The 13,476-nt window shown below is 35.8% G+C and overlaps 1 long non-coding RNA gene across 1 annotated transcript; it reads left to right on the top strand.

Annotated features, from left to right (window-relative positions):
• Nucleotides 1-5,750: 5,750 nt before the first annotated feature.
• On the top strand, nt 5,751-12,189 carry LOC125504918. The gene is made up of 2 exons (XR_007281804.1): nt 5,751-5,903; nt 11,926-12,189. It is a non-coding gene; the product is annotated as an uncharacterized LOC125504918 (long non-coding RNA).
• The last annotated feature ends 1,287 nt before the right edge of the window (nt 12,190-13,476 follow it).

Raw genomic sequence — 13,476 nt, 5'->3', positions numbered from 1 at the left:
GCTACACATAAAAACTGATGATGGTGGAAAAATACACCGAAACGTATTTTAATTGATAAATAGAGACAATAAATGACCAGGAATTAATTTTGATTTGGAATTGAAACACAGTCAGGACAGTATATACAATGAAAGACAATAATGTCTTGAAAAAAAAAAAGTGGAAGCAACTATCGTTCCCTCTCCACCTTGCCCATAGTTTCGAATTTTCATTAGAACATGTTCGACGTGAGGTTCCTGGTTAGAGCTTGAGGAGGAAAAGGAATCGCCTTTAAGCCGGTCCTCGTATTTCAAGTAGCAAGGGGAGATGCTCAAAGCACCACCGACGTCAAAATAAAAAATGGGTCTCATTAGTTTTCAGTGCAGCAAACTGGAGATGGTTTGATAAAGACGAAATAGTTCTTACTAATGTTACATCAGTTGAAGTTATGGCCTGTGTTATGAACGTGTCAAAATAAATTTATAGAATATTTTGTTAGGTGCAGGGAAATGATTTATCTTAACAACATGTGCGTGTTTGTTTTCGGTTTGTGTCTCGGCTTTGTTATCGCCAACAATCTGTGGGAATTTGCTAATTTCTTGCCTGATAAGTTCGGGCCTAAAGGAATTTGTTATTAACAAAAATTAATTATCGGTGTGCAATGGATCAAGAACTGTATTCGGCCGGTGGAAAAACATTTTGAACGATTTTCCTGAATCAGACTATTCATTCAATTGCTTTATTGAAATGAAGCTTTACCAATAGCGGTTTGCGTAAATAAAAAAAATGTGTGGAACACGTGCAGAAACAAGCCAAACGTGTAACACATCAGGCAAATGCCACGTGACAACAAAACTGGAGAGAAGCAATCCGTAAGAACAAATACGGTAAATTAAATGAAATTTATCACCGCGTGTATAATGTGTTTTTATAACTTTAATCGGTTTTTAAAGGTGTGTCGACTCCTGCTAAGTATTAAGTTTTAAAAGGATTTATGGAAGCGAAAAAATAAATGAGACTGAAAATGAACTGTGTATATTTCCTTGGGATCTTTTAATTAAAGATTATATAGTGGCTGCAATAAACCAGTTTTCTATTTATCTTGGGCGCGACATTGTATATTTTTAAGTTGATTCCGACGTATTTCTTTCTTGCGCTTAGATTTATGGTTAGTTAATTTTCCTTGAAAACGCTTTTACTGTGTTATGTTAGTGGAGTAGCGTTTTTCGTAAGAAACATGAACATTTATCAGCAAGTGTGTTTATGTTCAGCGATCCCCTGTTAAAACTAACACTGGAACTAGAACGCAGATATGAAATATTGTTGTGATATACTGGATAGTTCGTCGCTTGGCCTGGATGCAGGAATTGCATAATCACCAAATGGATGTGAGTGATTTTTTCAGTTTTCTCTGTTGAAATGGGTGATTTGTTTCCTTGCCCTCAAAGGATGCAATAATATCGTTCCTGATCATGTCAATGTTATTAAAAGCTATGCAAAGCTCACATGCAAGTTGCCATTCGCGAAAGCACGCAACCGAGCGCCGAACATAATTCCTGCAATCCCAGTATCGTTTATGAAAAAGTAACTGTCGGTGTGCGCCTTGAAAAAATAACTAATAAAAATTTAGCCGCATATTTCCTGATAAATCGACGTTTGCATGCTGTAATTGCCGTACTTTATAAAACTGATTAATTAAATGTATTACTCGATCGACTGTTGCCATTTTTCATTAACGAAAATATGCGCTTTCCGGTAGAATAATAATAATAACAGACGGCGATATATCTTTGTGACAAAATATGGCACATTATCTGCAATAAGCTGTATGGCAAGATTAATTGTTGTTGGAGGTCTGGCCCCGAGTTCGCCCTAAATAATAAGTTCTATTTTAGTTGGGTAACACGGTAAACATAAATACGATGTCGGCAAAATACGCTTTATGGGCTTACCTACCCATTCAAAACATTATACCGTTCACTTGGTATTGCTATTTGTTCGCCGACTAAATGCGGGTATTTCTTCATGATTATCCGCATGACAAATTAGTGGAGATAAAATATTAATTGTTCTTCATTCTCTCGACAATAATTTGAGTAGCAAAACATCACAGCCGAAAACAAGAGGCACCTGAATAATTAATTATCAATCCAATATAGTTTTCAGCACAATTGCAGTTAATTAATCGTTTCCAAAACCTTTCAAATGCACCACTGAAATGCCACTAGATTAGCTTGAGGTTGCACAAAAGGGAAACGTATTTTGTACTTTGGTTTCTTCAAGAAAATTAATTAAACGCAGACACTGTTTATATGTTCAATAGATTCGGGATAATATTCAGAATGCTGGCTGCAAGCAGCAGCATGAAAAGCCAACAAACGTATTTTGCATGTAAAGTGAAAAATATCACAAATCAAGTGCGTAAACCAGCAGCATCTTCACAAAGCTGCATTTGTCAAGGAAAACTTTTCAATAGCACTCTACTCGCAAACTTTCATAATATATTTTTATATTACATTTATTTATTTATTTATTTATATATGCGTTATGGTCTATTTAGTTTTGTGCGGTTGTAAATGCGAAGAAATTACGACTCTATAGAAGGCTGGCATAATGAGATGCAAATGTCTGCAGTAGTGCAATCAGTGATTTGAATATAGGCAAAAGACGAATAGACCGGGGGCTTAATCTATAAAATTCGATCCTGCTCAACTAAGAGAAAAATATACCACTAAGTCATCAAATCATATGAATAGTCACACGTACTATTGTATTATCATATAGAGCTATAGAGATATAATTATGGTGAACGGCATAATGCTTGTTGGGATTTCACATTAGTCCGAAATTATTAAATGGGTTTACCTCAAGCGATTAGCATTGCAAATTGCAACATACCTAATTGAATAGGGATTAGTGGCTTTTGGAAAAAAGGAGGGTCGCTCGCTGCTAATTACCAAGGCACAGTTGTAATTGCTATGAAAATGAGACGTGAAAATATTAGAACTGAAGTCTTCTATTGTTTAATGCATGATGTTGGAACGGAAGAGTTAACGATTTGATGATGGATTGTTTCAGTGCAAACCAAACAATAAATACCCGCTCAACTGTATGCGAAGAAAATTAACGTGCAGTAGTGTGGTGTTAATTTGAAATCACCACGAGCATCATGCGTATACAGATAAGTGTTCGTTAAACTATGGAATTAATAAAATGGCTGCAGAGTGAAATTGCTTTTCTTTGGGCAAGTGAATATGTGGCAGATGAGTAACAGGTTCTCAATAGAAAAACCACCATCGTAAAAATACGGTCCCGTTATAAAGAAAATATAGAATCCTCATTAATAAAAATTTCATCTAACAATTGGCAAGTATCAATCAATTTTGTCAGAAGCGAGTGATTGATGACGATGGAATCTGAAGAGTTTGTATCGCTGTCACCTTAGCAGACTCCAGCGGACAGATAATAAATTGTTGCAGTAAAAGCTAGAGGACAATAAATACGCCAAGGTCTCGTAATCGATATCAATAAATGAGGATATTATTCAGGGTCATTAATTGGACGGATTATTCGTAGGTTAGAGGTGGTTTGGACAGATCATTTGGCTCAGGCAGGGTCTTCCAGATGTCCGTATTAGTCGACTTGTTTTGTCCTCGTATTTGCAATCAAATAAAGACATCAGTGAGGATTTCTTTGAATTATATTTTCATTGACGAATAATGGGTGTCATAAGAGTTTTTTGGCCATCGCTTGAAACTGATGCTCTCTCTGAAATATTTCCAACAAAAACCATGTCAATGAAAAGTGGAATTTTGGTCTAAATTCGACTCTTAAGTGAAAAATTTGCACATTTACTATTTTCAAAAAATTTAAAAGTTTCCAACGTTTAAAAAAAAGATTTAACGATTCAGTTGCTCGTAAAAACACATTTTGGGGTTAAAAAAATCTTGGTGCTCCCCCAAACTTGTAGGGAAAGAACGTGTTTCCAGCAAGAACCAGCGCTTCAGATCTTGCTTTGAAGTGCTGTTCTGAAGACCCGTTTCATTTTGAATTTTAGAATTTTGCGTGAAAACTAGAGACATTTTTAGAATTATATTTGGCACAAAAAAGTACGCAATTTAATCTCAAAATGAAAACTAGAGTTTCGTAACTCAACCGGTTCTCTAATTACGAGCCAACCAATAAGTGCGGTTCTGAAGACTCGCATTAATCTTGAATTTTGGAGTTTTGTGTGAAAACTAGCAACATTTTAAAAAGATCAAAGTATTTTGTCCAAAACTTCCAAATTGTCTAACCGATTGCAATTTTCCGAGATGCAATTTTCATCGAAAATCTTCAAAAATTAACAAACTTCAAAAATTACAAATCGGTCCGATGTTAACAGTTTTTGACAGACAAAAAGCGGTTTTCCAAAGGAAATTGCGACTTTAAATCCACATAGAAAACATTGATAACATTGTCTTGTAAAATCATCTTTTCGATCTTCAAACTCTTATGACTTTCAAGTTTCTCAACCGATTTCAAGTTTGCAAAATACAGTTTTTAGCCAAAATCACTCGCTTTAGAACGAACTTTCAATGATCCAAATCGCTCGTATTAAGAGAGTGACTAATTTATTTATACTGAAGGAAATCTGATGCTGAATAAAATTATAATAACAGCACCTATTATTCATAATATGCGTGTTATTCACGTTGCTGTTTGTCATCATACAATGTATTTATTTTCTTAAATTGTTTACGAAATAAGAAAAATTATCGTTAGTCGACAGAAACAAGGGGGGAGGGTAATGACCCCCATTACCCTCCACTGGATCCGCCCATGACATTATTAGCCAACATCCTGCTTGAAGTTGCCCCTATTTTCCTTCTGTTTCAGATTAACAAATATTCGAAAATGCCTATAGAAAATTAATTGAATCTCTCTCCATCTGTAAATTGCTGGTTTCTACAGGTTCCTATTGACGAGCTGAATAATGTAGCTTTCACCCTTCAATTTGCACTCGTAATATACGTTAAAGCTAATCAAATCCCCGATTAATGGCAAAATGAGGATAATTGCTTTTGCAAAAGGAAATGGAAGCGTTTCAATGTCGGGCCCGCTCGTTGATTTGCAAAAACTGCGTTTCTCCATTTAGATGCCCATATATTAAAGAATGCGTGAGGGTGTGCGAACTAATGGCTGAAACATTTCAATTCGCCCCTTCTGCATGTTAGCAAGCAGCGTTTTATTGTAGACATTTGATAAAACCTGTAGTAAATTCTAATTCGAGCCTTATCGATCACCAATAAAAGGAAGAAAAATTGGAAACCCGAACAAGATTCAGATTTATGGTGCATGCAGACGTCAGCTGCGAAATGAGTAAACACTCGATATTTTTTATTTGCACCGGCTCCCTTCTCGTCGAAGCGAAATCCGATATAGAAGGAGCGCATAAAATGAAAACATAATCCCTTTTAATAAAAATCTCCTCGGGGTATATTGGTTAATAAAGTTTTATACTTTTTAGCGATTCGGGAATGTTTGCCCAAAAAATCTGCCTGAAAATTCACTGCCATGTGGTTTGGCTGGTTGAGTAACCATTCACAACTTCTTCCGTTCATTCTAGCCAATATTTGAAATTAAAACGTCTTTTTAGCAACCTCATGGGGCTGAATTCGCCGAGTATTTCGCCCAATCTCTAATCCTAGACCAGTCAACAACCTAATTTCGTTGATGTTTAGGTAGGCGTGCTTGGGTAGACTTTACCAGTTATTATTTCATGTTAGACCGTTAATTAAACATGTCAAAGTAAATGTAAATGGTTGTAATCTTGAACTTTACAACAGAAAAATTGCCTCGAAGATACTTGACTTTATTTATGAACATTTAGCGCTGAACGAAAGGACAAGTAAAGTCACTTTGGCCAAGCACTGCATTAAAAGTAAGTCCCAAGATCAGTTAGTTAAATACTTCAGTGAAGCATTCAGGCCACATCGATGGCAGTTTCCGTGAAATATGTAGGTTTAACGTTTTTTGAGTGCACTTGGACTGATCAAGCAACAATATTTAAACTACATTAACTTAAGTGTGATTAGGTGTTACGTAAAATGTTGAATGTAAATCAGCAGTATTTCCGCTAAAACTAAACGCGAAAAGTCTATTCGACAGAGCAGAAGAACGCCCCATAACTAATGCACGAAAAAAGGCGAGACTTAATTTACTTCTTCATCTCTGCAGTCGAGTCCATATGTTCGATTCGATCACCAAACAGCTTTTTAAATACGCTGGTTTCAAATAAGATGTGACAAGATTATTAAGAGGAAAAATCTGACAGCGATCACTGTTAAAATTTAAAAATTCCATGCCTCAATGCACACCGCAGGCTTTTTATTATTTCTGTTTTTATGTGAGCTGGAAGCGCCCATGCCTGAAAGTTTTTTTCACCAAAGCAGACGCATGTAGCATTTCTGATGAATTATCTCCCTATTAAAAGTTCTTTTGATGTTTATATTTCGCTCGGTCGTACATAATTGTCACTTCGGCAGCTTCTGTTTCGTTTTGCAATATCTGTTCTACATAGTGTCTTTGTCATCTGTTAGATCAAAAGCGGGTTTAATGTAGAAGTGAATGCCTGTGGCCCTTGTTTTCCAGGATGGGAACGCATATTAAAAAATTTCAGGCATGGAAACCAGCGCAAACTTTATTAATTTTTTTCAAGTTAAGGGCCAATTTTTCATTCCAATGCAAATGAATATTTGCATATAGTCAGTAAAGAGGATTTTTCTGGAAGGAATCGCACTTAATCACAAAGACGGGGTTCTCTCGAGTTGAACTGCGACACTTAAGGGCAATTTTCGGTGTAAAATTAGCGAAATTAATGCGTATGCATTATTCAGTTCACCTTCGATCCATCCGAAGAGTTCGCCCAAGTAGTTTACGGTAATCTCTTTAAGAATCTTTGTCAGTTTCAAGTGAAATGGCAGGAAATTGATTTTGCACAATGCAAGAATTTTGAACGTGCCGGCTATATTATAAAGTTTCTATATTTCTGTCATTTTGTGGTATACGTGCACTGAAAACTTTAAAAGTTTCCCAGAGCAAAATGCATATTATAAACATGTCTAAAAGGGATATTGAGCACGACGAAAGTATGCTTTTATTAAAATCTATTTGAGATATTTTCGAGACACCGATTTTTACTTGACTTTGTGGCATTATTTATTTAACGAGGGATTATTATCTGCGACTGAAAGTTCGGAGATATGTTGAAGGTTAGCGAATGCAAAATTATTAGGGATTTTGTTGGGAAATTGTCCTCTGTGCATCTTTACGACTGCGATTGCAAGTTGTTTACCAAAGATCGAAACTTGAGACAAAGAGGGTTCTTATTTTATTTGACTGGCCCCAATACATACTGATGTCCTTATTATGTCGATAGGGAAATCGTGTTTTGTTAGGTTTGCATATTTTAACAAAAATCCAGTTTTCTCAATATTTCAGACACGCGCTGGATGCTCAAGTTACAAACATTGTCCCGATAAATCAGAAACCTTCCCTGTTCAAAGGGAAACATTAGTAACTCTTCACCGGGTAAAAAGTGTAACTCTTCACCGTGACGTTTTTCTGCTGACAACAATAAACTGGACAGTTATTTAATTAAAATTGCCAGATTCAAAATGAAATAAACGTGCCCGAAATGGATAAAAACCGATATTTCCATACGACCTTTCCGGAATGCTTTGTTATTCATCATCATTGGCAGAATGCATTGTACGTTTTCCCTTTCGATGCGACATACAAGGTACCCGCATTGAAATTCCGCGCAATTTTACAATTTAAAAATCCACAGCTGGGCTTGGACGGTAATTTAATTACAAAATACTCACTTCGAAAATAGCTGGCAAAATTGCCCTAAACGTAAATTAAATTCAGCTTTTTGCCACTGGTCAGTTCGTTTTCCCACGCTTACATAAATAAATTATGAAGAGTTCCCCTATCATGCACCAAAAACGGATTTATACCTGCATTGTCCAAATTAGAGTTATTATCCTATACCTCTTTCTATCTGCCTTACGGGAAAATCTGTTATACTAGCGTAGTATTCGTTTATAGTCAAGTCAGGTACGGGATGAATTTTTTAGTGCCCGGAGGAACGTTTGGATACATGACAGGCCTGGCTTGAGGTGATGCTAATTTTGTGCGGCCCCTTTCTAATTATTTTTTACTCGAATCTCGTATGGCGCGAACAAAAAATCTACTGGTCAGAAATGGGCGTAATAATACAAGTCTTTTGCTTTTACCGTTTTGAGGCTTCTCTAAAATTGCTTTTTTCATTTTCTACTCTATAGTTATCAAGGTTTTTTTGCGCTAATCCGGCTTTAAGTTAAGGTTGCTATTTAAATAAACCTTTATGGAACTTGAAGTATTTTGAGCAAAGTTGCTTTGAGGCAACTCGAGCAATTTAAGTTTGCAAAAAATTTAAACAAGTAGGGTTTTCTAGATTTTCCTCGTTTTAAAGCTCCGAAAGCGAGAAATTTTCGATTATTTGAACTCAAAAGGATTCAGAATGTTTTTAATGAGCTCGATACATTTATTGCCTCCTTGCGACGATTGAAAAACCGCTAGGAACGACCCTCAATGAAATGACTGCAATTTTTGCTTATTTTGTCCCAGAAAGTTTTGACTCATTTTTCGGTGGTGCAAAATTTCAGAAAATTCGAACAATTTAAATTTTTTAGAAAAATTTGTAAACAGATTTTCAGAGCTTTTCGAATTTGATTGCTTGAAAACGACAGAAAATGACCGCAATTTTCGATTATTTATAAGGAGCTCACCGAATTCCTTGTTTGATTGCCATAAAAATGACGCAAAATTTGAGGCAGTTTGGACGGTTTCTGTTTCTTCGAAAAAAATGTGAATAGGGTGTTCAGAGCTGTTCGATTTTTTCTACTTGCAAACTGCTAAAAACACCGCAATTATCGGTTATTTTGAAGTAGAAAATTTCGGCTTGTTTTTCAATAGGCTCACTGAATTTCTTGCTCAATTGCCACAAAACGTGAAAAATTTCAGGCAATTTCCGTATTTTCCAAATTTTTGTAAACAGGATTTCAGATCCGTTCGAATTTGACTGCTCAAAAGCCCCAAAAAATGACGGACATTTTCGGTCACGTTGTCTCAGAAAGTTTTACTTTGTTTTTCAATAAGTTCAACGAATTTCTCATTCGATTGCCCAAAAACCGGTACGAAATTTGAGGCTATTTGAGTCGTTTATTTAATTTCTTTCCAAAATTTCGTAAATAGATTTTCAGAGCCGTTTGATTTTTACCACTTCGAACTACGCGCATTTTCGATCATTTTGACTAGGCGAGAAAATTTTAGTGCGTTTTTCCATAATCTCACTAAATTCGTCGCTTTATTGCATTAAAAATGGTACCAAATTTGAGGCCATTTGAGCGTTTTCAGTTTTATTCGAAAAATTCGTGCAAACGTAAACACGTTTTCAGAGAAGTTCGAATTTGACTGCTCGAAAGCCGTAGAAAATTACCATAATTTGCGGTTATTTTGCATCAGAAAGCTTTGACATATTTTGCATTAAACTTACTGAATTGCTCGCTTTATGTACGTAAAAATGAAATTTACAACAAAAAACACTAATAATTGATATACTACTTGCTTCAACGAAAATTAAAAATGTGTTCGAAGTAGAACACCCTTATTTTACGTGGCTTAAACCTGACGATTTAATGTAGGAAAACGGACCAAAAAAAGTTTAAAAAATTACATTGTTAATTGTAAAGAATCTAGGGTTTCAACTTGCAAGAGTTTTGCGCTATTTTGTTCAAAAATTGCTCATATGTTGCATCGAAATAGCTGTTTTAGTCAATCGAAAAAACATAATTACAACAATTTTTTCGGCAGAACTTCCTAGGAGCGACTGTTGCGACTGACAAAAATTGCTAATTTTAAAATCGTTTTTTAACATGACTTCCTTCATTTCCGAAATATTTGCCTAATATTTTATGATCTACAGAGTGATACTTTTTCAGGGGGGAAAGAGTGGACCTAATTTTTTCCTCAGAACTTTTTAGACGCATGCTACTGCCGGATGATAAAACACGGAGTCTTTCGTGCGTTTTATGAGCAACATTTTCACTCTCTTGCATCTTTTCATATCTGCCCAGTTTTCGAGAAACAAAAATTAACGATAATCAGAAATATTCCCATTTATATTCCATCAGGAGTTTGAAACAGTTTTGAGCATCACTTTGGCATCGTAATTACGAAATGAACGGTTGCATCATTGCCAGGGTGCATATTCGGGCTTTCGAACTGAGCCACGATAACAAAATTAATAATAATAGAGCTTAAATCTAGAAAGACAAGTCCTGAATATTAAAGTCGCCTTAATCTCTTGTAGTAGATGTATAGGTTGGCTGAGACAACGCGTAATACCGGTAGCTTCATGAATAAATTTTGACGGTCACTAATGCGACTTGAAAAGAATGTTAATATGACGCTTTCTAATTGGAAGAGCTCAGTAACTGTTTTGTGTAAATATTTATAGCGACAAGATATATGATAGGTTTTATTAGAATATTATTCTAATGTGACGACGAATCACCATTTTCAATGGCCAGTTTTATCGGATTTTTATGCTAATTCGTCCAGTGAAATACTTCGTCAATGATGAGGATCAGAATTTTGTCGAAAAATATGCAGTTGGAATGAATGTGACATTAATTTTTTTCAGTCGGGCATTTTTCTGGTTTTTCTCTTCCGGTCAACTCGATAACAATCGCCAATCTCCATTGCTCTTCGAAAACTGTTACTTTTAGCACTGCGAAAATTCCCTTAAATTCGATCAAACTTAACATTGTTAATTGGCTGATTTATTCCCAAATATCCAGCGATTATTTAAATGTGAAATCCCAACCAGCCAATTACTATAAGCCTTCATCGATATTACATGCAGTCGATAGTGCGCTGTAAACGCTCATTGAACTGAAAAAACGACGGACATGATCCACCTAATCACGTTGAGTATCCAACGTATATTTAGCATTAACATTTCATTCAGTTCTACATGGATTCGGAATTATACTGCGGGTATTAATATGGGAAACTAATTATCGATATTGTTTGCTTTCAATTTCCATGTTGGCGACAACAAGGGTTTCACCATGGAGCGATGGAACGGATCAATTGAAAACGCGAGCACAGTTTTTTTCGATAATTCATGGCTAATAAGTTAAGGGGAATAGCAAAACAACCGTCCGTAGTAGCTCCCTATGAAATACTATTAACTATTTACTATTTCTTTAGCGCCAGCATGCAGTGGAGTATAATGGTGTAGGAAGAGAGAAAAGTTTTTAAATGTCACTGAATGTGTGTCAATGCGGCAGTAATATGGGCGCAGCTTAGTTATTGTAATACTATTATGGTGGCGCGTGCAAGGAACAGAAAAACGATTTACACAGAATTCAATACAAGAACTTGATTGGTTTTGAGTGCTTAATGAGTCGTAAGATTATGGCGAACTTAATTAAGTCGCTGAATAATTGCTGGCTTTCTTCAGCTGCAGTTGATGTGTTTTTTGTCAAAATCCCTCCGATGTGAGGAGACGAGGCCTTGCATATTAATACCCCTTGGAGCCATCCGGGCAATAACATATTTGTCTATGCTTGTGGTATTTCCCGCTATTTATACATCCTTTTTTCAAATAAATAGGTAGACATATATTCCACAATAAATATAGGAAGCCTTTCGTCTATGCCAGATTTGAGTGGTGACACTTTCTGGCTAGGGATTTATAGCCGAAATGAATCTTTCGTTTATAGTTGTCTAGTGACTTTTACAACGAGATAAAACCGACCAAGACTGATTTTTCGGTGACAAGTAATGGATTCTTTATTGGGCGCAAGTTGGATGTCTCTGTTTTGTTTAATGCGTTTTTATTATTTTAGTATCGCGTTACGCAGCGCTATCCAAATGGCCGGAGGAAACTCTAGCTGGTGGCATGTTGATTCAAGCAAATCGCATATGCGACCAGTTATTGGTCGGCTCTAACAAGTCCAAATGGATAACGTTCATAGATGAACGATTGACATTCGGGAAAGTCTCCATCAGATCCTCGACTAAATCCAGAAATAGAAAGATTCCAATGTACGAAGTGACGAATCATTCCAGTGTCTCATGTCATGCAAAATTATAGTCTTGAACGCCGAAAAGCGATGTGTTTTGCTTTATGAGGCACACGTGTTTAATAGTAGCTTGATGATTCATAGAAAATATCCGTAACAACTCCCAGTGGGTCTATTGCGGTTAAAATGCGGCAAATTATGGATGCCAACATTTTAAGCAGAAATATACAGCGCAGATTTCCATTAAAAATCAATGATCTTTTCCAAACTTCTTTGCGGAAGCGTTTGATCCAAATTGGTAAAACGCTTTAAGATTTGTGCAGCTGTTTGTTGAGTCGCGCAATCATTTTTCACATTATGCCTACTTAATTTTCTTTCTCTCGAGTTCATTTCAAAACTGTTGTTCAAAAAGTTCACTTCATTGTGCGACAAGAAGAAAATCTTACTTTCGGAAAATCAGTAAGTTTTAAAGATCAAATGTGTCTGACCAGAAAAGCTTGAAACTGTTGACGCCTAGAGAAAATTACACTGTCGAAAGAATTGCAGGTTCTGCAGATGAAGAATGGCTTTAAAAACCGTTAACTTGAAGCGCTTTTGAAAGGCCGAAAGTGCACGAAAAGAGTATGCAAAAAAGTTTTCAATGAGTTTACAGGAAGAGGAAATGATACTCTGGATACCAGCAGCAAATTCTAAATCGAGGTGAATAAATTAAAGTTTTCAGAAATTGCTAATTTATCTTAAAAGTCTTAAGAACACCTTAAGATATTTAACGCGAAACAAAAATTATCTAAAAAAATGCAGATGAAGAGGGATTTAAGACACTCCTAACTTGAGTAGATTTTTCAATGATCGAAAGTTCACAGAAGAGGAACTGGAGATAGAATAACAATCTCAAAAAATAACAAGTTTTGAAGGTGAAGAATGCTTTTAATAAGTGCTAACTGAAAAGGGTCGAAAGTACATGCAAAAGGGGCTTTGAAGCGCCCACAAAACTCTGGAAAAAAATTGCAAGTACCTGGAAAACCTGGAAAGCTTTCCATTGGTCCAAAGTGTACAACTCGAAAAAAAATAACAAGTTCTGAACATGGAGAATGGTTTTAAAAATTGTTAACTTGAAAAGCTTTTAAAAGGTCGAAAGATGTACTTTACTCGTAAAAACTTAAACTCGATAAAAATAATTAATTCTGGTGAAGACTGGTTTTAAAAATTGTTAACTTGAAACACTTTTAAAAGGTCGAAAGTACATGAAAATGAGGTTTGAGACATTTGAGGCGCCCACAAAATTCTGGCAAAAATTGCAACTGCTAAAAATGAAGAGCGATTCAAGACAGTGTTAACTTGGAAAGCTTTGCAATGATCGAAAGTGCACACAAG

Source organism: Dendroctonus ponderosae, unplaced genomic scaffold (assembly GCF_020466585.1).
Source record: "Dendroctonus ponderosae isolate FM_Combo_2020 unplaced genomic scaffold, Dpon_F_20191213v2 Dpon_F_20191213_6, whole genome shotgun sequence".
NCBI lineage: Eukaryota > Metazoa > Arthropoda > Insecta > Coleoptera > Curculionidae > Dendroctonus > Dendroctonus ponderosae.
Note: the sequence above shows the minus strand (reverse complement) of the source record. Positions and strands in the feature narration are given on the sequence as shown.